The sequence below is a fragment of the Uranotaenia lowii genome, chromosome 3 (genome assembly GCF_029784155.1).
Source record: "Uranotaenia lowii strain MFRU-FL chromosome 3, ASM2978415v1, whole genome shotgun sequence".
NCBI classification, from domain to species: domain Eukaryota; kingdom Metazoa; phylum Arthropoda; class Insecta; order Diptera; family Culicidae; genus Uranotaenia; species Uranotaenia lowii.
The window spans coordinates 234875447-234898193 of record NC_073693.1 but is presented as its reverse complement, the minus strand read 5'-3'; positions in this window follow the sequence as shown (position 1 = coordinate 234898193).

Below are 22747 nucleotides of genomic sequence, written 5' to 3'. Positions count from 1 at the left end.
AATGCTGCCGCTTAAAACAAAACCCACGGAAATGTTGTGAAACTGTTGCAAAGCAGATTGTCGGCAACTGGAAAGTTTTTAAACCCCTCCTTCTCACCATGACCGGGGGATTTAGGGTTGAACCAGCCACAATCAGGAATATTGCTACTTTTTCTGCCAATCAAGGGACCCCCACGGCACTTTTCCAACCCCACCCAAGTTAAACTAAGACTTTGATGTAAATTTGTCTTCTTGCCAAAGAACGATAATCATTTCCGTTCGGATCGAGACAGAGAAAACTGGCGGCGGGTGATGGTTTATTCAGATACCTCCAGCCAGCCACAGATAGGATTGCATCGGACTGATGCGATGCACTGATTGCAATTCTTCTTGCTTGGGAAAATTGGCAAAGCTGTCCCAGCCACAAAATGGTTCTTCTTCTCCGAGATGCCTCGCGGAAAATGTGAACCAAGATGTGACGGCAGCCCGAACCCGATCGTTTGGCAAATGCAAATGAATCGCGGATGAATCAATCAGTGGCAATAAATTTAAGTGATTATTTGATAATGCCTCTCTGATTGGCATTATTGAATTGATTGCTGTAGCTATTGGCGATGCTCTCCCGGGGATTCTGACGTTGATGGAAACCCGGGGACGGGAGATAGTCAAATTAATTAGAAACAGATAATGTTTTTTTTCCAGTCCCGCCTTTCTGCGTCTGCTTATTCAGAATATGTATGCTACTAAATTGAATTGCGCTTCATTCATAACACATGCCTTATCAGATTAAATTGTGGTCGGATGCCTACATCATCCTTAAGATGTATTTGGGCAGCCTTCTGTAGTACTTCTGGATGACGATCACAGTTCATTAGGAAAGTTTCCTCCGAGTGCTGTCCATTTCAATGATAGATGAAATTGTACACTTTGAAACTATCCCGGATACGAAAACAGACGAATAGTAAAGTGCCTAACCCAATTTTGCCAGTCTTCCCAAAGCTAAGTAGAGAAAGTTTTTTTAGGAGCTGTTCTAGAAGCTAGATGAGTGGCATAGTCCTAGAATGACCTATGAAGTTCTTACATAGTATTACATTTACTTCCTATCAATTTCAAATCTCAAAATTTTAGTTTTTTTTTTAATTTGAATTTTCCCTGAAAAATGTGTTTCGATTTCAAATTAAAATTAAACATACATAAACCATTTCTCCCTGCAACCCTTCCATGGAAAGACGTGAGTGAGTAACGAAGGGGCACTCATTCTGGTGGATCAGATTTTATTCTTCAGGAATGTGAACTATTTGCTCACCTGCTATCAAAACCCTCCTTCTTCCCTAGTAACAGATACAGTGAGCTACGTTTCATGTAAGTTTAAAATCCCATTACCGACTGCAAGGTCCTTTGTTGATCATACATGTACGGTCTTCGAGAGCATTTCTTACCTTTTGCAGTCAGTGTCGGTAGGAGCTTATGGCTTAAATGGATGCTGCTTTCTCTGCTGAATGGTGAAACCAAGAAGTCAAAACGTTGAAATTGGGACAAAGTGTAAAACTCGATTGAGGTGATTTGATTCAAGCTTGGTGCGGGGTTCTTTTATCTTTAAGTTGTTATTGAGAAACGATTCTTCTCGTAGAGGTAGGATGGAGAATTGTGTTAGGTCACTGCAAGCGAAAATGTCTAGATTTATTAATTTTAAAAGCTCCCATTCCTTATTCTGGTTTAATTTACAACCTCAAAAATTTTTGTTGGTTTTTAAAACGAAGAAATCATACTTGATTAAATCCAATGAGTTTAATTTTTTAACATTTAATAATTTTTCTTTTTTTTTTTTCTATTGCCATTTTCGCGACTTTAATGGATTTCTTAATTTTTTTAAAAATTTCCATAAAATTTTTTATGCAACTCGTTGAAAAACTTGATTTTTTCAACACTCGATGTTATTAACAAACCCGGAAAGTCTCGTTCGATAAATTTACGACTCGCGCTGAAAAAATTCCACTTTTTACAACTTGTTGCAAAAAAATAACTTTTTAGCTATTTATTCAGAAAAGGGGTCTATCAACGTTTGTAGAAACGTGTGAAGCAAATGCGAAGCATTATATAGTTGCAATCTAACATTCTGGCAAGAATGAAGAGCAGCAGCGAGCGTCCAGAATGAGAAATGGTTAACCATAATTCAGCGGGACCAATTCAATTCAATTCCAGGTGCCAAATCGATTCTTCTTAGTGTCCTCTACGTGGAATGTAGGTAGGTATAGGAACCTACCACACAGCACCAGCAAATGGTTAGCAGCCCAAATGGAACGGTTGTTGGACTGAATTGTCGTTTCTTGCTGTCAGTTCTGACGTTTTGGTGTGCTTTTTTATATCATTCTTTTTGCTTCGGTTATTCTTCACCAAGAAAAAGATATTGAAGCACGCTCCATCAGCCAATAGCTCGGTGGTCGGTAATTCATTGAGGCTAACATCTCTGTAACGCTTGAAGCGCTCCTTCAATGCTAATCACATCAGCAAATGAAGTTGACATTATTGAAAAAAATGGACAAATGGTTTTGAGCTTTACAAATTTACTTATATTGAAGAAAACAACTAAAATAAGACAACTCAAACATAAAAATCAAATATAGAAACATAATGAAAATTGATTTTCTAAATAAATGCAGTATACACAGTGACAGTCATAATTTACAGCTGCAAAAAATTATTTGTTCCAAGGAAAATACCGACAAACAAGTAAAATTGCTGTTGATTTTGAGATTATAAATAAATAATCTCATTTGTTCCAAAAAAAAAATTGCCTTTAACTTTGAACAATTTCTTTGATTCAATAACATCCTGAGATATTTATTCAAAAGCATGCGAGTTGATAGAATAGCTTGAAGTTAATAGGAGAGTTTAGAGGACAGCCTGAATATATTGATAAGATTTTCAAGCGAGTTTAGAGGACAGCTAGAAGTTGAAAAGCGAATTGAGATGACAGCGTGAACTTGTTGAAAAGAATTTCAAAAGAGTTTAGTGGACAGCTAAAAATTGAAAGGAAAGTTGAGAGAACAGCAAAAATTAGTTGATAAGAGCTTCAAGCGAGTTGAGAGAACAGCATGATATTGATAGACGAGTTGAGAGGACCGCCTTAAAATATCAACGAAAATATCAAGTGAGTTGAGAGGACATTTTAAAATTTTAAGATGAGTTGAGAGCACTGTCTCAATAAAGGAAAATATCAAGCGAGTTGAGAAGACTACTTGAAATTAAAAGGCTAGTTGAGAGGATAGCTTGTTCGAATCGATTAGAATTTCAAACGAGTGGAGAGGACAGCTTAATATTGAAAGGTAAGTTGAGAGAGCAGCCTGAGCGTATTGATAAGAATTTCAAGTGAGCTGAGATGACATTTTGAATTTGAATGGCGAATTGAGAGGACAGCCAGGATAAATTAATAAGATACTCAAGCGAGTTTGTTCAATCAACAGACCAAGTATCGGTCCAAATGAAGACTTCAATTAAAATACACAAAATTTACATCAAACTAACTTTTTTTTCGATTATGGTGTGACAGTTATTGAAAAACTTATCCGGTTCAACTGTGATCGATGTTTACTCTTGGGCTCGAACTCAAGGACATCGGCTCAGGAAGCAACTAACTTGCAAGCAAAGTTTTGAATAAGTGTTGAAACTCACAACTCAACGAAGCTCATCTGATGCTTGCCTATCCGCCTGTTTTTCATTCCTTTTGAAAATGAAATCTTTTAAAAAAACTGTAGTTGCCTAAATTGGACCAATCGATGACAGTAAAGAATTTTTTTTATTGAATTTGCTTCCCAATTTCTGTCTTGGGCTTGAAATTCTAAACATGAAACATTTCCAACTGATTCAACCAAAATTTTATCATCTACTGAAGTAAATATCCTGAATTCAGCATATCATTTTCCAATGATCATTTTCAATTTATCATCAAAAGGATCTCATAGTTAAGTTGTAAATGTTATTTAGTGATTCTCCTCCTAACATGAATATTTCTATGTTTTTAATCTTTTCTGTATCCAGATTCGATTCAATGATATTTTTAAGTCTTGTGTTGTTTGTTCAGTTACTGAAGTTCAGTTTCATAGTTTTTCTGAGTTTTGAGAACTCAGGATCTCTGTTTCAGGTAGGTACTAAACTCATTTGGATTCCTTATCTGACTTTTTTCTATGATTAATGATTTTGTGTTTTTCAAAACATTTAATCTCTATTCTGACATTTTTTTCTCACTCGATTATTTTTGCACTTATGTATACCCCTTTGGATTTAAGGGCATCTAATGAAACTTTTATTTTAGAACAACAATTTGATATCAACTTTTTTTGTTTGATGAGGATCATATTCATAAACATTTCATGAACACGTTTTTTTTTGTGTTTCAAAGACATAAAATTGAAATTCACATTTGGTGCAATTTCTACATTGGTTAAATTCATATTTTGTTTCTCAAAACTTGATTCGAAATATGATTTTGATTTGAGACATTGAATTGTGGTTCTGAATATAACCTAATTTTAAGTCTTGAATTCTTAAACTCTTATATCTGTATCTCCATGGAATTTAAATTTTTCTCTTTTATTTATTTTTGTGGGTTCTGTATTATATGTTTCAAATCTTCATGATGCTTCCCAATTATCTCTAAGCAAATATTTCTCGATGAAGCACAAACCAGACGATAAATGATGAAATGAAAATTATTTAAAATATCTATCCGGTAATTTTTCTAAATCAGAAAATTTCAGTTGGTGATAAGGGTATTAAAAAAATTAAAATTAAATTTTGGATTTTGCAGCTCATCAGAGTTTTCATTTTTTGAAAATTTCTTAACTCTTCCGCAATGTACAAACGTTATTAACACTAAACATACCGACACTTTGTATATACCTATTCATACCGCGAGCGGTCAAATGACGGCAAACACCGTTTTCGCTAAAACTCCCTTGTTTCTCAACCGATTTCTACCAAATTTATAGTTTTGAAAAGCTTATAATTTGACTCAAATATGTTTCTCAGATTTTCAGCTACAATCAATAACTTTGAAGTTATTTACAGTACAAGAAAAATTTTATGAAAAAACATGCTTCAGGAAAAATGTTGTAAATCAGTTATTAAGTGCTCGAAAAAAATTTCACTTAGTGCCTGAGAAAGCTGAAGTTAGAAGCTATATGTTGCACATATCGGAAAAAAATTTAAAAATTTTCTAAGATCATGGCCACAAAAAATGTAAAAAAGTTGTGTAAAACCCGTACTTTTCAATCAATCAACCGCCAAAGCTGTTCCTGTTACAGTAGAAAATTTTGAAAAAGTGAATTGAAAAGTAGACGTAATTTTTCACATTTTGGCATCTTTAGATTTTTAAAATACTATATACATAATTTTTGACGACTTTTCAAAGGTAGTTGTTTTGCGAACTTTTTATGAATCTGGATTTTCTGAGACAATCCCTACACCCAAATTCAGCTTTGCACTGGATTTTGAGTAAGGTAACGTATAGTTTAGGCAATAAAACTATATGCATAAGAAAGCAAATTTCATGCCGGTTCTAGTGATGTAACTGCATTGGCGGTGCAATGCTTTACAAAAATATAATAAATATATTTCTGAAAGTAAAACTAGAAAATTTGAGCTAATGCTTGTTTGTTTTTTCGTGTCTTTTCATCCGTCTTCGTGTGCAAAAAAGCTTTAAGATATTACCACCCACTGCGCCCGTCTGCCAAGCGAGAATTTGTGCTGACTTCTCAAAATTCAGAAACTAGTTCACTGTTTTATTTATCATATTTTTGCCAAGCATTGCACCGCCAATGCAGTTATACCACTAGAACCGGTATGAAATAAGCTTTCTTTTGCATATAGTTTTATTGCCTAAACCTTACGTTAACGTACTCAAAATCCAGTGCAAAGCTGAGCTTAGGTGTAGGAATTGTCTTAGAAAATCCAAATTGATAAAAAGTTCAAAAAACAGCTACCTTTGAAAAGTCGTCAAAAATTATGTACTTCGTATTTCAAAAATCTAAAGATGCCAAAATGTGACAAATTACGTCTTCTTTTCAATTCACTTTTTCAAAATTTTCTACTGTAACAGGAACAGCTTTGGCGGTTGATTGATTGAAAAGTACGGGTTTTACACAACTTTTTTACATTTTTTGTGGCCATGATCTTAGAAAATTTTTAAATTTTTTTTCGATATGTGCAACATATAGCTTCTAACTTCAGCTTTCTCAGGCACTAAGTGAAATTTTTTTCAAGCACATAATAACTGATTTACAACATTTTTCCTGAAGCATGTTTTTTCATAAAATTTTTCTTGTACTGTAAATAACTTCAAAGTTATTGATTGTAGCTGAAAATTGTCTGAGAAACATATTTGAGTCAAATTATAAGCTTTTCAAAACTATAAATTTGGTAGAAATCGGTTGAGAAACAAGGGAGTTTTAGCGAAAACGGTGTTTGCCGTCATTTGACCGCTCGCGGTATGAATACCCGATCAGGAGGGAAAAACTAAATTATATCAAGATGAGATATTTTGATACTAATATTTTTCCTATCTAAATGAGTTATTATTCAGTACTCGTAGGATGTTAAAATATCTCAAATTATATCAAAAAATCTATGCGATCATAGCTAAATTATATCAATTTCAGATATGCTCCTATCAAGATTATATCTCGTTCAGATAGCATAGTTTGATATTGAGCAGAACAAAACCTATCAAAATTATAACTTATCAAGATATGAGTGCTTCGAGAAAATTTTCTAGTGGAATGTCAATAAACCACATTATTTGCTAAACCCGATCAGGAGAGCATATCAAAATAATAAATCAAACGTATCTCACCAAGATATTTACATCTCATTCAGTTATAATTAAGTACTCAAAATTTTTGATTTAACTTTCTCCAATCTGAATTATATCTTATTCTGATCGACAGACTTGAATGGGGTTGAGCTCATTTTCAATTATAAAGATTTTTTTTCGGATTGTCCTTAAATAAAATGATTATATCTTATTTTGATATACGTGCAACTTTTTCTGAAACACGGACATCGAAGTCAACGGCCCAAACCGTACTTTAATGAGTTTCGCTCAACAGATTCTTGAAAAAGAGTCCAAATTTTAGGAAACCAAAAATGGAACATGGTTTCAACAAATAATGTGGGATTCCTCTAGAAATTTTTTCGAAGCATTTATATCTTGATAAGTTATAATTTTGATAGGATTTGTTCTGCCTAATATCAAACTATGCTATCTGAACCAGATATAATCTTGATAAGAGCATAACAAAAACTGATATAATTAAGCTATGATCGTATAGATTTTTTGATATAATTTGAGATATTTTAACATCCTACGAGTACTGAATTAAAACTCATTAAGATAGAAAAAAATTAATATCAAAATATCTCATCTTGATATTATTTTGTTTTTCCCTCCTGATCGGGAAACCATGCTCCATTTTTGGTTTCCCAAAAATTTGGATTCAATTTTATGAATCTGTTGGGCGAAAATCATAAACGTACGGTTTGGGCCGTTGACTTCGATGTCCGTGTTTCAGAAAAAGTTGTACGTATATCAAAATAAGATATAATCTTTTTTGTTTAGGACAACCCGAAAAAAATCTTGATGATTAAAAATAAGCTCAACCCCATTCAAGTCTGTCAATCAGAATAAGATATAATTCAGATTGGAGAAACTTAAAATCGAAAATTTGTAGTGCTTAATTATAACTGAATCAAATGTAAATATCTTGGTGAGATACGCTTGAGTTATTATTTTGATATGCTCTCCTGATCGGGTAGGTATACCACATACGTTATTCGAAAACCGTAACACTTAAAAAAAATTTAAAAACGCAAAAATACTTGCATTTCCAAAACAAAAATAGTCCTGTCGTTAAATTTGCGAAAAAACAATTATATAAGGCGTAATCATCGTTCAAAGTTCAAAAACCGTCATTTGATCGCCTCTGGTACGTTTAGTGTTAATTTACAATTTTTATCTGAATGTACCAGAAACTATCTTCTACACCGACAACAATCTTAATCCGGCCCTGGCCCTGGTAGTGAAGGCACCAGACAGCTGATGCGTATTCGATGTTAGATCTAACTATGCTGCAATACACGTTCTTCGGGCAGTACATGTCCTTGAAGTCCTTGGCCACTCGAAATATAAATCCAAGGCTTCAAGAAGCTTTATCGACGACGTAATTCGTATGTGTTTTGAATTCCAGCTTACGGTCGAGTATTACGCCCAGATCATTCATGTGGTCCACCCGCGCAATAGACTCATCTCATAAGAAGTATTCCGCGCAAAAAGGCTGCCGTCTTCGTGAGAAAGAGATGACTGCACATTTACTGTGATTCAGAGGTAGGCAGTTGATGTTGCACCACTGTTTAAGATTATCAGCATAAAAAAGTTTCGGGCCTTCGAGGAATGGGAGCACATAGTTAAACAGAATAAGAAGATAATCGGTCCTACGTGACTACCTTGGGGCACATCGGAGGAGGCTGAGCACTGGCTGGAGAGAGAACCTCCAGGGCAAACTGTCAATTTACGTCCAGTTAGGTAATTGCGGAACCAGCCAAGTAAAGGTCCGCAGAATCCTAAGCGTCAAAGCTTATCAATGGCGATATCGTGGTTCACCATATCAAAAGCTGCTGACAAATCGGTATAAATGGCGTCAGTTTGAGACTTAGCAGCAAAACTTTCGTGAACATAGGAGATGAAGGTCAACAGGTCAAATAATCGAGGAGGTGGAAAACCTTGCAACGGTGTCCGTAGAAAGGGTTGGCTTCTGGATGGACAGATTTAAGCTTCAGATAGCTACCCATATATCTGAAGTTCTGCTCGTGATCAACAAAATAGTTGTGCCGTACATGGAGATAATTGTTGGAGGACACACGACATCTTCGATACAACAGCTAAAATACCTCAGAGTAATGGTCGACAATAGCTTAAGTTTTTGTGCGCATGTCAAATTCTCTTGTGGAAGTGCATCAAAAGTCATCGATTGGTCATGGTCGTGACACGTCCCTTGCGAGCGTCGAAACTACAATACAAAGGAGCGGCCTGGTGCTTCGCCATAGAGGTAGAACGCAACAGATCAAAATTACGAAGCACACGGCTGATAGCCGTGTGAGTAGATGACCTTATCAGCAGATGCAGCTTTTGTCATCGCGGGCATAATTTCCATCGACATAACTCTCGTGTAAGATAAAGAGTGTGACAAAGCAAGAGCTACTAGAGGAGTGCGTAAAGTTCAACGAGCAGTGTCAATGCTCAAGTGGTAGGAGCAATGGGACACATCGAACAACGGATGCCGCGACTTTTTAGACAGGGTAAATCGGAAGTATGATGAGGTCGAATTCAACCTGACGCAATCCCTTTCGGGTCATGGTTGTTTTTAGCAATACTTTCATCGGTTTAAGCTTAAGCCTTATTGCGCGGAATGCGTAGATGCAGAGGAATCGGCAGAACATGCTATCTTTTCCTGTCGTTTTAATTGGTCAACAACTTCAAAATTTGAATGCTGAAAGTGTTGTGAGTGAAATGTAACACGACGAACAGTTGTGGCGTGCTATAGTCGACGAATTTTCGCAAATCATGCGCGTTCTAATACAAATCAGGAAAGATGATGAACGGAGAGAGCGAGATAGCCAACCAAACTTGACAAGCTAAACGAAGGTCTTGGGCCTCATATGACACCGCAACTCAAAACCAACGCGATCTTAGCGGATAACCCTAATCTGAACTCATACGTGTGGTGAGGTTTAAAATGCTGTGACGGGATTCTAGCTTGGTGGTTTTCAATCGGCCGTGCCTTTGTGGTAGGAAATCCTACGGGAGTGGATGCTGTGAAGGGCGCGAGTTACTTTGAAAGCGTTTCTTAATCGGCACAGTCTCGGGGTCTTCTGTACCAGTCTGAAGTTGGCTAGAAAAGAAAAAAAGAAAAAGGGAAAGGAGAAGGAGAAAAAAGGGGAAAAAGAATACAGGAGAAAGAGAATAAAGGAGAAAGACCAGAAATGAGAAAGAGGAAAAAGGAAATGGGTGAGATGTATTAAGCGTATCCACGATGAAATTGCCACACTATGAAATTGCTCTAACTTTTTAACCGTTGGGTATTATTAAATTAAAATTTGGGTGGATTTAGTTCATAGTGCATTGTTTACATCCTGCAAGTTTAAAAGTCCTGTGATCAAAATTCGCGGGAATGGAGTCGAAAGAACAGCTCGTGCGTGATTAAATCTTGCGCATTCATCACGAGAACAAGGATCCCTCGCATCGTACCGTCGCTAAAACGTTGGGAATCGCGAATTCCACGGTGTCGCGAGCGGTTTGTGGAACGATAGGCCACCGATCTTAAGTCCAGAAGTAAAGGCAAAAATATTCCGTACAACACCAAAAATCACAACCGCGTATTTGGGGCCTTCAACCGAAACCCGAACGCCTTCGTTCGGGATGTGTCTAAGAAGCTGCACTTAAGCCGAAGTTTTGCCCACAAGGCCAAAACTAAGGCTGGTTTTCGATCGTTCAAGGTAAAAAAGGCCCCTAACGCGATGAGAAGTAGAACAAGTCCGCCAAAACCCGTGCCAGGAAGTTGTATCTCAACATGCTGACGAAAGTTGAATGCTGCATCATGGACGACGAAACATATTTGAAGGCCGACTTCATACAGATCCCCGGCAACCTATTTTTCACGGCCAAGGATGAGTTCAGCGTTCCGGAGCATGTCCGCACTCAGAAGATGTCCAAATTTGCGAATAAATTCCTGGTTTGGCAAGTCATCTGTACAGTTACAGTTCAGCGTTCCGGAGCATGTCCGCACTTAGAAGATGTCCAAATTTGCGAATAAATTCCTGGTTTGGCAAGTCATCTGCACGTGAGGGAAGCGGAGTGCACATTTCGTGACCCAGGACCAGATAAACGGTCAGGTGTACATGAAATAGGCCTCATGCCACTACTCCAAGGACGTGCTGAAGTGGTATGCGGACAATAAGATCAATTTCGTGCCGAATATGTTCAACCCTCCCAACACTCCGGAGCTCAGCCCCATCGAGAAGTACTGGGCGATTATGAAGCAGCACCTTCTCAAACGACCTAAGCTAGCGAAGACATAAGAAAGTATGGGTTTACATGCAAAAATCGGTTGATTCACAGGTTGTGCAGAATCTTATGGCCGGGGTTAGGGCCAATGTGCGGGCATTTGCGTATGAACTGTAAATAAACTAAAAGTAAAATGGTAAAATGAAGTTTAATAGTTATTTTTCAATCCCTTCAAATTTCATGGCAATCAGATGAAAACTCGAATTCTGCGAATCAATTTTGTGTTTGGAAATTTCATCGTGGATATCCTACCCATAACCTACCCCTTGATGTAGTATCATACGGTAAAACTAAGGAGCACATTTGGCATACGAAGCCCAAGGTGGTTTTAGTGGGACGAGCCCACTCACGGTAGCAAAAACCCGGCTGTTATGGTTTGAAGTAAAAAAAAAACAAAATGTCATATATGGATTTGAGGATTCGTTGTTTTAAAATGTTTCAATAAACTTAGAAAATCAAACTGAGCAGAAAGTGACAAATTCATTACATCCTATGGATGCCAAAACCAAAAGTTATTTTTGGGCAAAATTCATACGAACCCAAGAAAAACAGCGGAGTCCAATGTACACTCACACATCTATATTCTGAATCCCACTCAGCAATTTTTTTGTCAGGTCTTCCATCCATTCCTTTTTTTTCCATGCAGGGAAAAGAAATGACTCCTACACGTTCTGTGACACGTTTGCAGCAGCCTAACTAGAAGGGGTAAGGACATTCGAAAGTCCCGAACGAGGAAGTTTCAAAATTGGCTCGGTAGTCCTAGGGATGCTTTTTGCTGTAGCTGCCGTTGCCAAATATGCTGCCCCTGCATGCCGGTGACAAATGACTGTCGGTTTCATATTAGACAAAGTGCTTCGCTCTCGGATGACACAGACGAATTGATTTCCTGGAGAATAATGGGTTACGCATATTCCAATAATGTGAACAATGAATGCGCGTTTTGGGACGTGGGTTTTTTTCCATTGCTGTTGGTTGGTCTGGTATCATTCAATTTCGGGCGTTCACTTTTTCCGAGATGATAAAGCAGCAGCAGCAGCACACGTGTCACGACTTTTGCGCGGGAGACCGCGAGCACATTTGGCGGGGCCAATTGGGATCATTTGTCAACCCTTTCGTGTGATTGATTCTATTCTAAAATAAGAAATAAATGAACGAAAAATGTTACCGTTTCTTAGAAAACTTTAGTCCAGTTCATTCAGTTGTAACATATCCTGTTTCAAATCAAATTTGCTGAAATCAGAAACGCATTTTTAATTTACAAAGTTCCATAAAAAAAGTTCAACATTTTCTTGAGGAATTTGAGGAAAAATTTGAGCAGCAGGTTCTAGTATGGCAAGCTATTTGTAACTGTGATCTGCAGTCAATTAATTTCTTTAAACCCATACTTTCTTCAGTTCCTCGACTGTCTTCACTAGCTTTGGTCGTTTAAGAAGGTGCTGCTTCATAATCGCCCAGTACTTCTCGATGGGGCGGAGCTCCGGAGTGTTGGGAGGGTTGAAAATTTTCGGCACGAAATTGATCTTATTGTTCGCATACTACTTCAGCACGTCCTCGGAGTAGTGGCATCCGACACATCCGGCCAGAAGTTTGTTGAGACGTTGTGAACCTTCAGGAGAGGAAGCAGCCGCTTCTGGAGGCACTCTTTCATGTATACCTGTCCGTTCATCGTGTCCTGGGTCAAGAAAGGTGCACTCCGCTTCCCGCACTTGCAGATGGCTTGCCAACCCACAAACCAGGCTTGCCAAATTTGGACATCTTCTGAGTACTATATGCTCGGAACGCTGAACTTATCCTTGGCCGTGAAAAACAGGCTGCCGGGGATCTGTTTGAAGTCGGCCTTCACATTTGTTTCGTCGTCCATGATGCAGCATTCAACTTTCGTCAACACGTGAGGTATTTACAACTTCCTGGCACGGGTTTTGGCGAACTTGTTTTGCTTCTCGTCGCGATTAGGTGCCTTTTTTACCTTGAACGTTCGAAGCCCAGCCTTAGTTTTGGCCTTCTGGACAAAGCTTCGGCTTAGGTGCAGCTTTTTAGCCACATCCTTGTTCCCGTGATGAATGCGCAAGATTTTATCACGCACGAGCTGTTCTTTCGACTCCATTTCCGCGAGTTTTGATCACAGGACTTTAAAACTTGCAGAATATAAACAATGCACTATGAACTAAATCCACTCAAATTTTCATTAAATTCTACCCAACGGTTAAAGAGTGAGAGCAAAAGTGAGAGACACCCTTTAATTTGAAGATGAAATTTTAGAGCTTTGCCTTAAAATATGCAATAAGCTCGAGCGTTAAAAACTTTGACATAGCAGAGGGAGAGAAGTATGCCCAGCGTTACTTAACGATTTTTTCACTTTTATCTTTGCTATGTTGATGTCACGCATTTTTACCAGAAAATGCAAAAAAAAAATTGTAAGCTTCAACATGATTCTAATTAGTTTGTATCTTTTGCTCTTGTTCTTCTTTTTCTTCTTCTAACACCAACATGGACAAAACTTGCAGGCATCCTGGAAAATGATAAACTTGCATTTCTCACTTTTCGTTTTAACATAGTAGATATATGATACAAAGAACATGCATTGCAGATACTACTACGGCCAGGCCAGCCATGTGATGTGCAACTCAAGAGATACAGGAACAAGATGGAGAAGAATGAAGCGGGGAGTTCCTTGCCAAACGCTTCATATGATTCTATAGAATTCGGGTTTGAAGTGATAATGTTCAAATTGCAAAGTTGAAATCTTTAAAAAAAATACAAAAAATGGATTGCTCTTACTCGAAACTTTCACAGTTTGACGCTTGTTCCACGGGTAATCCAATCTTTGACACCATTCCCCTTTTCCAGTTCTTCTCAGTTAATGTTTCAAAATTTTCACTGAACCTCAACAAAAGCTTCAAATTATGATTTAGATTTTTTTTCTTTATCTTCATGATGATGTAGAACATTTTCGGGAACGACTGTAAAATACATCTTCGAACAATCGATGGTTACTTAGATCCCTCTGGTTTGTATCTTTTCTTTCATAAAAATTCTGAGAGGGACTTTTTAAAATCTGTATTGAATATCTATGAAATAACTGTTTTGAAAACCGTATACATATAAGACCCCCAAGATTTTAACATGCAAAGTTTAAAAGTTTCGACGAATATTACTAAATGAAGTATAAAGCGTATAAAAATTTTGCTCGCGCATCGCGAAAGCTGGCGAAAGCTTGCACGCAAAGCTGGCAAAATCGTTAAAAGTTGCTAAATCAACCATCACAAATGTAATTAAAGTGATTGATGAACGTTTTTCGACAGCCAGGAAGTCTGGATCGGGGGGAAATCGAAAACCGGAAGCCGCTGAGATGACAAAGAGAGTTGCCGGTAGTTTTAAGCGAAACCCTAACCTCTCTCTCCGAGATGCCGCAAATAAGCTGAGTGTATCGTCTACAACCGTGCATCGAGCCAAAAAACGAGCCGGACTATCGACTTACAAGAAGGTAGTGACTCCAAATCGCGATGCTAAACAAAATACAAAGGCCAAAGCGCGATCCCGGAGGCTGTACACTAGACTGAGTCGATTTGGGGTCATTTTCGAATTTCTCAAACCCTGGGGTCTCAAAAGCTTCGTTTTGGTCCAAAACTCATCCATGATTTTTTGCAGAATTTTTAAGTAACGTTTGCATGAGTAAATTTGGACTTTTAGGTTTGTATGGGAAAATTGAATATTTTGCACTGAAAAATCAACATCATTTTTGTTTCTTCTGTGCAACCGAGCCAGCTGGTGGTTTTTGTGCCAATTTATAAAATTCCTAAAGGAAATTTTACGTAGAACAACTTTGTCGAAGACCGTAAATTCGTATCTTATTAGACAAACCAGTTATTAGCTGTTCAACAGAGGTATGTCTTTTGGCATTGATAAACAATAAATTCAATTGACACCACTGCTTGTGCCCCGCGAAGTATTGCATGAAAAGTAGTCATGCAATACCTCGCAAGGCACACAACAGTGGTGTCTATTGAATTTATTGTTTATCAATGCCAAAAGACATACCTCTGTTGAACAGCTAATAACTTTTTTGTCTAATAAGATACGAATTTACAGTCTTCGACAAAGTTGTTCAGCGAAAAATTTCCTTTAGGAATTTTATAAATTGGCACAAAAACCACCAGCTGGCTCGGTTTCACAGAAGAAACAAAAATGATGTTGATTTTTCAGTACAAAATATTCAATTTTCCCATACAAACCTAAAAGTCCAAATTTACTCATGTAAACGTTACTTAAAAATTCTGCAAAAAATCATGGATGAGTTTTGGACCAAAACGAAGCTTTTGAGACCCCAGGGTTTGAGAAATTCGAAAATGACCCCAAATCGACTCAGTCTACTGTACACGACGATGCTGACGAAGTTTGACTGCGTGGTAATGGACGACGAAACCTCCGTCAAAGCCGACTACAAGCAGCTTCCGGGACAGGAGTTTTATACGGCAAAAGGAATGGGAAAGGTAGCAGATATTTTCAAGCACATGTCTGTCAAAGTCAAAGTTCGCGAATAAATATCTGGTTTGGCAAGCCATCTGTACCTGTGGCTTGAAAAGCAGCATTTTCATAGCTTCACCAAGAAATTTACGTGAAAGAGTGTGTGAATAATCGTCTGCTGCCTTTGCTGAAGAAACACGGTTGTTCCGTACTGTTTTTGCCGGATTCGGCATCTTGCCTTTTCGGTAAAATGGCCATGGAGTGGTACGCCGCCAACAACGTGCAGGTGGTTCCCAAGGACAAGAACCCTCCCAACACGCCAGAGCTCCGCCCAATTGAGAAATACTGGGCTATTGACAAGCGGAATCTAAAGAAGACCAAAAACTGGCTTTCTGCGGCGAAGAAGGTGGACAAGGTGGCTGTACAAAATCTGATGGCAGGGGTTAAGCGTAAGGCCCGGCAGTTCGGATTTGGAAAAGCGGAAGCATAACAGAATATTTTTCCTGAATTTTATACTAATTGAACTTGAAAAATACATTTAATTTGATTTTTTAAATAAACGATTTCACCGATCTCCACGCGTTTTCCCTTGACCAAATTTTGACCGTATCACCCTTTATTTTACATTGCAAGTTATGCTCCTTGATGAAAATAAATCAAACGAAGACCATCAGCTAACAAGCACAGAGGTACTCGGAATAAGACAATCAATAAGGTTTAATAGAGAGTTATCGTTATTGAGTTCTAAACAGCGAGCTGGACAGATATTAACTCTGTTTATTCTGTTGTATGTAATTTAAAGAATGATTAAAAAAAAACTTTTATTAACTCGTTTTTTAACCTTCAAAAATCAAAATTCAAAAATATGACAAGAGAGGGGAGAGAGTACGTCACAGCGCTACGATTTGTGACATACAGGGGAGGAGGTCAAAAAAGTTAATTTTTGCGTTACGTAATTAATGGATGCCGTCTTGTCTGAAACCTTCGATGAAACCAAATGATCTTCAAAAGTTAGTCAGAAATTTCCCACTGCCTAAAATTAATATGCATTACAATAATCTTAAAGTTTAAACAACCGAATAATTTAGCAGTAAGCAGTTATAAGGCCCTGAGCTACATATAAATTAAAGTATTCATATCAATTTTAAAGTACCCACACTTCATGACGTTGATGCATTTGTTGGTCCTGTCAATCAATTTTGTCACAAAAATTATTTTCAAAATGTTAATAGAAACTTACGAAATTCTGCGCAAACAGTTTTGATCGTGAAAACCACCTTTTCCAGCTTCAATTCGAAACTGCCATTGGGTTGGCCCCAAGACCCTTCAATTTCGAATCACTCGACATAAACCTACTAAAGTTGGCAACTTTACGACCGAGCGAAGGTGAAAAAATACGATGACCATTGAGCCAATATGGAGAAATAAACTCGCTGCAAGTTTATATCATCCCTGCCGGTACCAGAAAAGCACGATGCTGGCCGAGTAGAAGAACGTTAAAAAAAATGAAACATTTTCCTCAAAGGGATTTGGCTGCTGAAGGCAACCGGAGGAAAGAACGAGAATGGAGACGGCGGTAACTTCGACGGCCAAAGACGATGAGGTGTGAAAATTATGAAGCCAAAATTGAAAAACAGCAGTATTTATGAGGATCGTCCGAAAGCCATACCCAAAAAAAGAGAGCTTATTGTTGCCACGCGTGCAGGAAACAAGAAACCATATTCCGGTGCTCTCGTTGAGACGCTATAGGTATGTGCTTCTTGGATCCAAGGTTCCAGTATCCCAGAACCCAGAGCTTGGACCAAGCTACCCGCATCCCCGCTTCGCTATTCCTCAATAACTTCATTCTATCAGCCAGCCAAATCTCCCCCGCGCCGCCTGGACAAATGGTTTCCAGCATCAGCCATTCTCCATAACAACAGCGGAGTAGAAATCAGAATGTGCAGGGGCTCTCATTTATTGTTCCATTGGATGGTGGTATAAAATTTAATAAACATACATCATAAAATCACTGCTTTATGTTGTTTCTATTGGGTGCTGGGCTGGCTGACTGGCTGACTTGAGCTATCCGCTTGAGCTGTACGGCGGGCGTGGGGGTGTTGATACCTACTTTAAGGAATGCGAATCCTACGAGAAAGTATTTTAGCGCTCTTGTAGTATCGGGGTAGTGAAAACCTAGAGTGAGGGGCGAAAATCAACGATACGTGTGCTTGGCAAAGAGCTTAACTTTTATTTGCAATGGCAACGAGGGGAACATATTCCCTATATTATGCTATTATGGTTGTTACACAATCCTCAATCGGAAGGATTATCGCACCTGAACTGTTTGGATCTGGGAAACATGTCATTCAGGTTTAAGATTTAGTTTTTCTAATCATTTCTGCTAAATAAATTCTCTGAAATTAAATAATATTCGCTAGTAGAGAGTGGCTATAATATTAGCAATGTAGATTTAAATACTTCTTGTAGGTACCATTATAAAAGTTGTCCAAAAATCACCTTGGGGCTGAAATTGTTATCAGTCCTGCAAGATGGCCCCTTGCCAAATTATCATCTGACGGTCTTTGACTGAATTGACGACAATTGCCGGAATTGCCAACAGACGGAACAGTCGAAAACTAGTAGTGTGGAATCAAAAATGCCTTTATCACGACGAGCCATGATATTCTCGGTAAGAATTGTGGAAGGTGAAGTGAATGGATGTCGGATGAAACTTGGAGGATGGTCGATGATCGGAGAAAGGCGAAAGTCGGAATTGAGCAGGCATGTACCGGGTCAGCCAAAGCAGCCGCCCGCTTACGTTATGCGGAGCTGAAAAGGCAGAACTTTTAGACGAGACAAGAGAGCCTGAACAAACTCCCTGCTCAGCTGTTGATCGATCGAACAGATCAGCTCAAACGATGGACTGAGCACTTCGAACAACTCTTCCGAGTCACGAATAGTGAAGGCCAACAGAACCCGCAGCTCGAAGCACCAACAGTAAGTCGTATAAATGGCGTCAACTCGAAAGCACCTTCGCTTGCTGAAATAGAAGCGGCAATCGAAGACATGAAATCCAACAAAGCGCCTGGGATCGATTGCATTCCTGCTGAAATGCTGAAAGCCGACCCTGCCTTGTCAGCACAAATGTTGCACCGTCTTTCTGCTGACATTTGGAATCCTGCAACATTCCCGGCCGACTGGATGCAGGGTATCCTTGCAAAAGTCCCAAAGAAAGGAGTTTTGGCGAAGCATGACGTTGATCTGTACAACCCTCAAAGTACTCTGCAAAGTAATCCTGAAAAGGATCCAGGAGAAAATCGACACTATACTCCGACGGCAACAATCTGAATACCGATCCGGACGATCATGTGTAGAACACATCACAACGCTACGAATAATACTGGAACAAATCACTCTCTTCTGCTGGTGTTCGTTGATTTCGAAAAAGCATTCGACCGACTGAACCACGAAAATATCTGGGCTGCTCTTAGACGACGAGAAGTCCCAGAGAAACTAGTCCATCTCATCAAAGCTTAATACGAGACATTTTCATGCAAGGTCCTGCACGACCGTGTCTTGTCCGATCCAGTCCCGGTAACTGCTGGAGTGAGACAGGGATGTATCTTATCACCGCTACTTTTTCTAATCGTAATGGATGAGATTCTGAGTGGATCGAAGATTGTGCACCGAACCGAGGATTGCCATGGAATCTATTAACAATGGAACGACTGAACGACCTTGATCTGGCTGACGATATTGTTTTGCTCGCCCAAACACAACCGGATATATAGAGCAAATTCGACGACCTCACCTAAAGCTTCAAGGCAGCAGGTCTCAAAGTCAATGTCGGAAAGCCCAAGTCGATGAACAGTCAACACAGAAAATCCTTCCAATTTCATGGTACATAGGCTAGATGGGTAGATGGGTAGAAGTTGAGAAAGTGGAGAGCTTCCAGTATCTTGGTAGCCAGATAACGCCTTATGGTGGTACCAAGAAAGACATCGATAACCGGATCAGAAAAGCTCGATTTGTATTTGCGAGTCTCCGCAACATCTGGCGCAATTGGAATCTTCAATTCAAACGTATATTTGACAAAGTTGTTTAAATGATCGAAACACACTTTTGTGGAACATGTCAAATACATATTTCAACTAAGAAAGAAGATATAGCATAGCATAGCACAGCATTGGGTGACTACACACATCTTGCATTGGCTGATACATGCGGTACATCTAACTATCAAGAACAACACAAGATGTCAAATCGAGTATCTGGATTCAAAACTCATTTCAAGTGTTGCCGTTGAAGATCAGTGTAGTACTACAATGCACACCGTGACAATTTAATGTAATCATTGTGGGGATAATCTGAAACAGCTAAAGAAACTTTTTAGGTGCAGAGAACTCATACGACCCAGGATGCTGTTTTCAGATAGGAAGGTGAAAGATTGTTTTATAGGAAATCCTACTTCTCAGATAGGATTGATGAAGAAATAAAATACAATTGCTAAATCATATAATCTTATAAAAAAAGAGAAAAAAAGGAACGAGCTCACCAATCTGTAGACAATCTGTAGACTGAAGGACATCGTACTATGCAAGATGTGCTGTGAATCGCCTGCGATACACTTTTAGTGAACCTATTTCAACTAAAAAAGGAGATATACTACAAAATGTACTACAAAATATCCAAAATAACGCCTTTTTCAGTACGTTATAGATAGGTACAGCTAAGTACATGATTTTAGTTTTTATGCTGTATTTTAGTCATATCAACTCGATTTTTTTTGTCGATTGCACTCATACAGGATTTGTCAACAAGATCCAAAAGCTCAAGTGTTCGAAAAAAGTGACATTAAAATTTGAAAAAAAAAACATTTAAAACAGCTTGTCTGTGCCCAATGGTTGCACAGGCATATTTTATGTCGTGCCTAATGTTGTCTGATTTTTTCCAATGTTGCTTCTCCAATTTCAGGGGGAAGTAAACCATGGTGATGGTCTATTCCAAACAACAATCACTTTATCACTGTAAAACTATCCTCAGCACTTTATAAAATTAAAGGAATAGTTTCCATTTTGGAGATATTCAAATTTTTCGCTGAGAGAAAAAAAAACGCGTTAGCTTTGAACGATCATAGCCTACCGAGTCCGTTCGTCAGATTTATTGAATACATACTTTGAAAAATAAATTAATTTTGAATATCTTTTTCATGAAAGTGGGATTACTTGTAATGAACGCAACCTCTGTAGTATTTCAATAATCTTCAAGAAACATTCATCTTACATTGACATCTTTCCCAACAATTTTCCGGATAAAAAACTGTTTTGATCAAATTAAGTTTCACGATGTTATGACTGTAAATTCACTCAAATGGCTCCGGTAAAGCTCGACGGTAGGTTTGAATTTCTGGGAAAAAAGCACATGATTAGTTATATTTCGGGTTCTCCAACCTTCGACTTCGAGTATTTTGAGATTTCGGGTCGAAGTTTTCCTACTGTACTATATTTTAACAATATTATTATCAAAAGCAAGGGGTACGCTGTTGACTTGAAAAATCTTTTAATTCTTTGCATAAAATGTTGAGTGAATGGACGGGAAGAAGGATTTTAAAATAAATCTGATAAAAACTAGCCCCTCAAAGCCAAAGCAGTTTAGGTGACTAAAAAAATATATTTCTGGAAATATGAAGTGTCTTTGAATAAAGGTTGAAATATTGAATATCAACATTCAGTGCATAAGATATGAAAATTTTGAGTGGAAAACAGTTAATTTGAGCAAATAAATAACTAAAATAAATAGTCGAACGTAAATATCCACTAATATAGCAATCTGGTGATTTTTGAATGAAAATTTCCATTTCTCTAACAAATCAAAACACGTTGCGCTAATTCAGGACTTAATCAATTGCTTCCAAAAAATTTTACTAGTATTTCTGGTAGTAAAAACAACCAAACAAAATTGTTGGAGGTATACAAATTAATAAATATGAAATTTTCGTACAAATCTTAGCGGACTTATGTATATACAACAATGGGGCAAGAAGAGATTGAGCGGATCAATTGTTGCACGATTCGATATTTTCTCTGGTTATAGATGCATCGTAATTTTTTTTTTCTAAAATCATAGTGTTAAAATTATCCAACAAACGTTTCGTTCTGACGTAAAACCTTTTTTGCCGTAGAAAGAATCTTAAGGTTTTGTTTAACAATTAGCACAAACATCGTGCGAAAAAGCAAGAAAAATTAATACTGTCGTTAGACGCATAATTTACAGCAGAAATTATCGTTAAAAGTCAAATTTTAGTGAACATTCTAATCAACATGATCCAGTATTATTTTTGGGAAAAAGTTGAAAAACAGCTGAAATATTAACAATTTAAGTTATTCCGTGCAACAATGGATAAGGGGACAGGCAGCGGTTGGCATAGTTAGGATAGATTTTTTGCAACCCAGTAATCAATAATGAGCTCATTCCTATAGAAACATTTAAAATTCTAAGAATAAAACCCTCAGCCAGAAGTTAAAAATATGTAAGGTACACCGGGGCAAGTGTAAACGGTTTTCACCATAGTTCAACTTTCACATGTCCAGTGTCCGGCACAAAAACGCTAATCCGCTAATCGCTAATTAGTCCGCTAACTTTTAGTTAGCGAATTTATTTTCTCGCTAAATTTTTCTTCAGCTAGCGGATAAGAAAGTTCCGCTAATTTTTAGTTCCGCTAACTGAAGAACGCTACCTCTTTGAAGTGTTAGTCTGGCCAAAGACTTAAAGATCATAAATTTGGCATCATACAGATTTCATCCATTTTGAACCCGATCAGGTATTTAAGTTTTCGTTAAATATGGATTTCAGAAGTCATTCGATCTCGATTTTGACTGGAATCATAGGAATAAGCGTCTTTTTGAATTGTCTTCACTTGAATTTATGTCTGAAGCATAAGCCTTCTTTGAATATAAAAGAGATGAAAAAGTTGTGAAAAATTGAAATTTCCGATAAGTCAAATAAGTCAACAAATCAATTAATCTTTTGAGTATTAATGTATAAAAGATGAAAAACTATTTCGGACAAAAAAACATCTACCTAAAGAGATACTTTGCATTAACTGGCGTAAAAAAATGATAAACGAGTGAACATTTAAAAAAATTTGATTCAAAAGTTTTTCCTTTTACCTGCCCTCAAATACCACCTATTTAAATCCTTTAACCC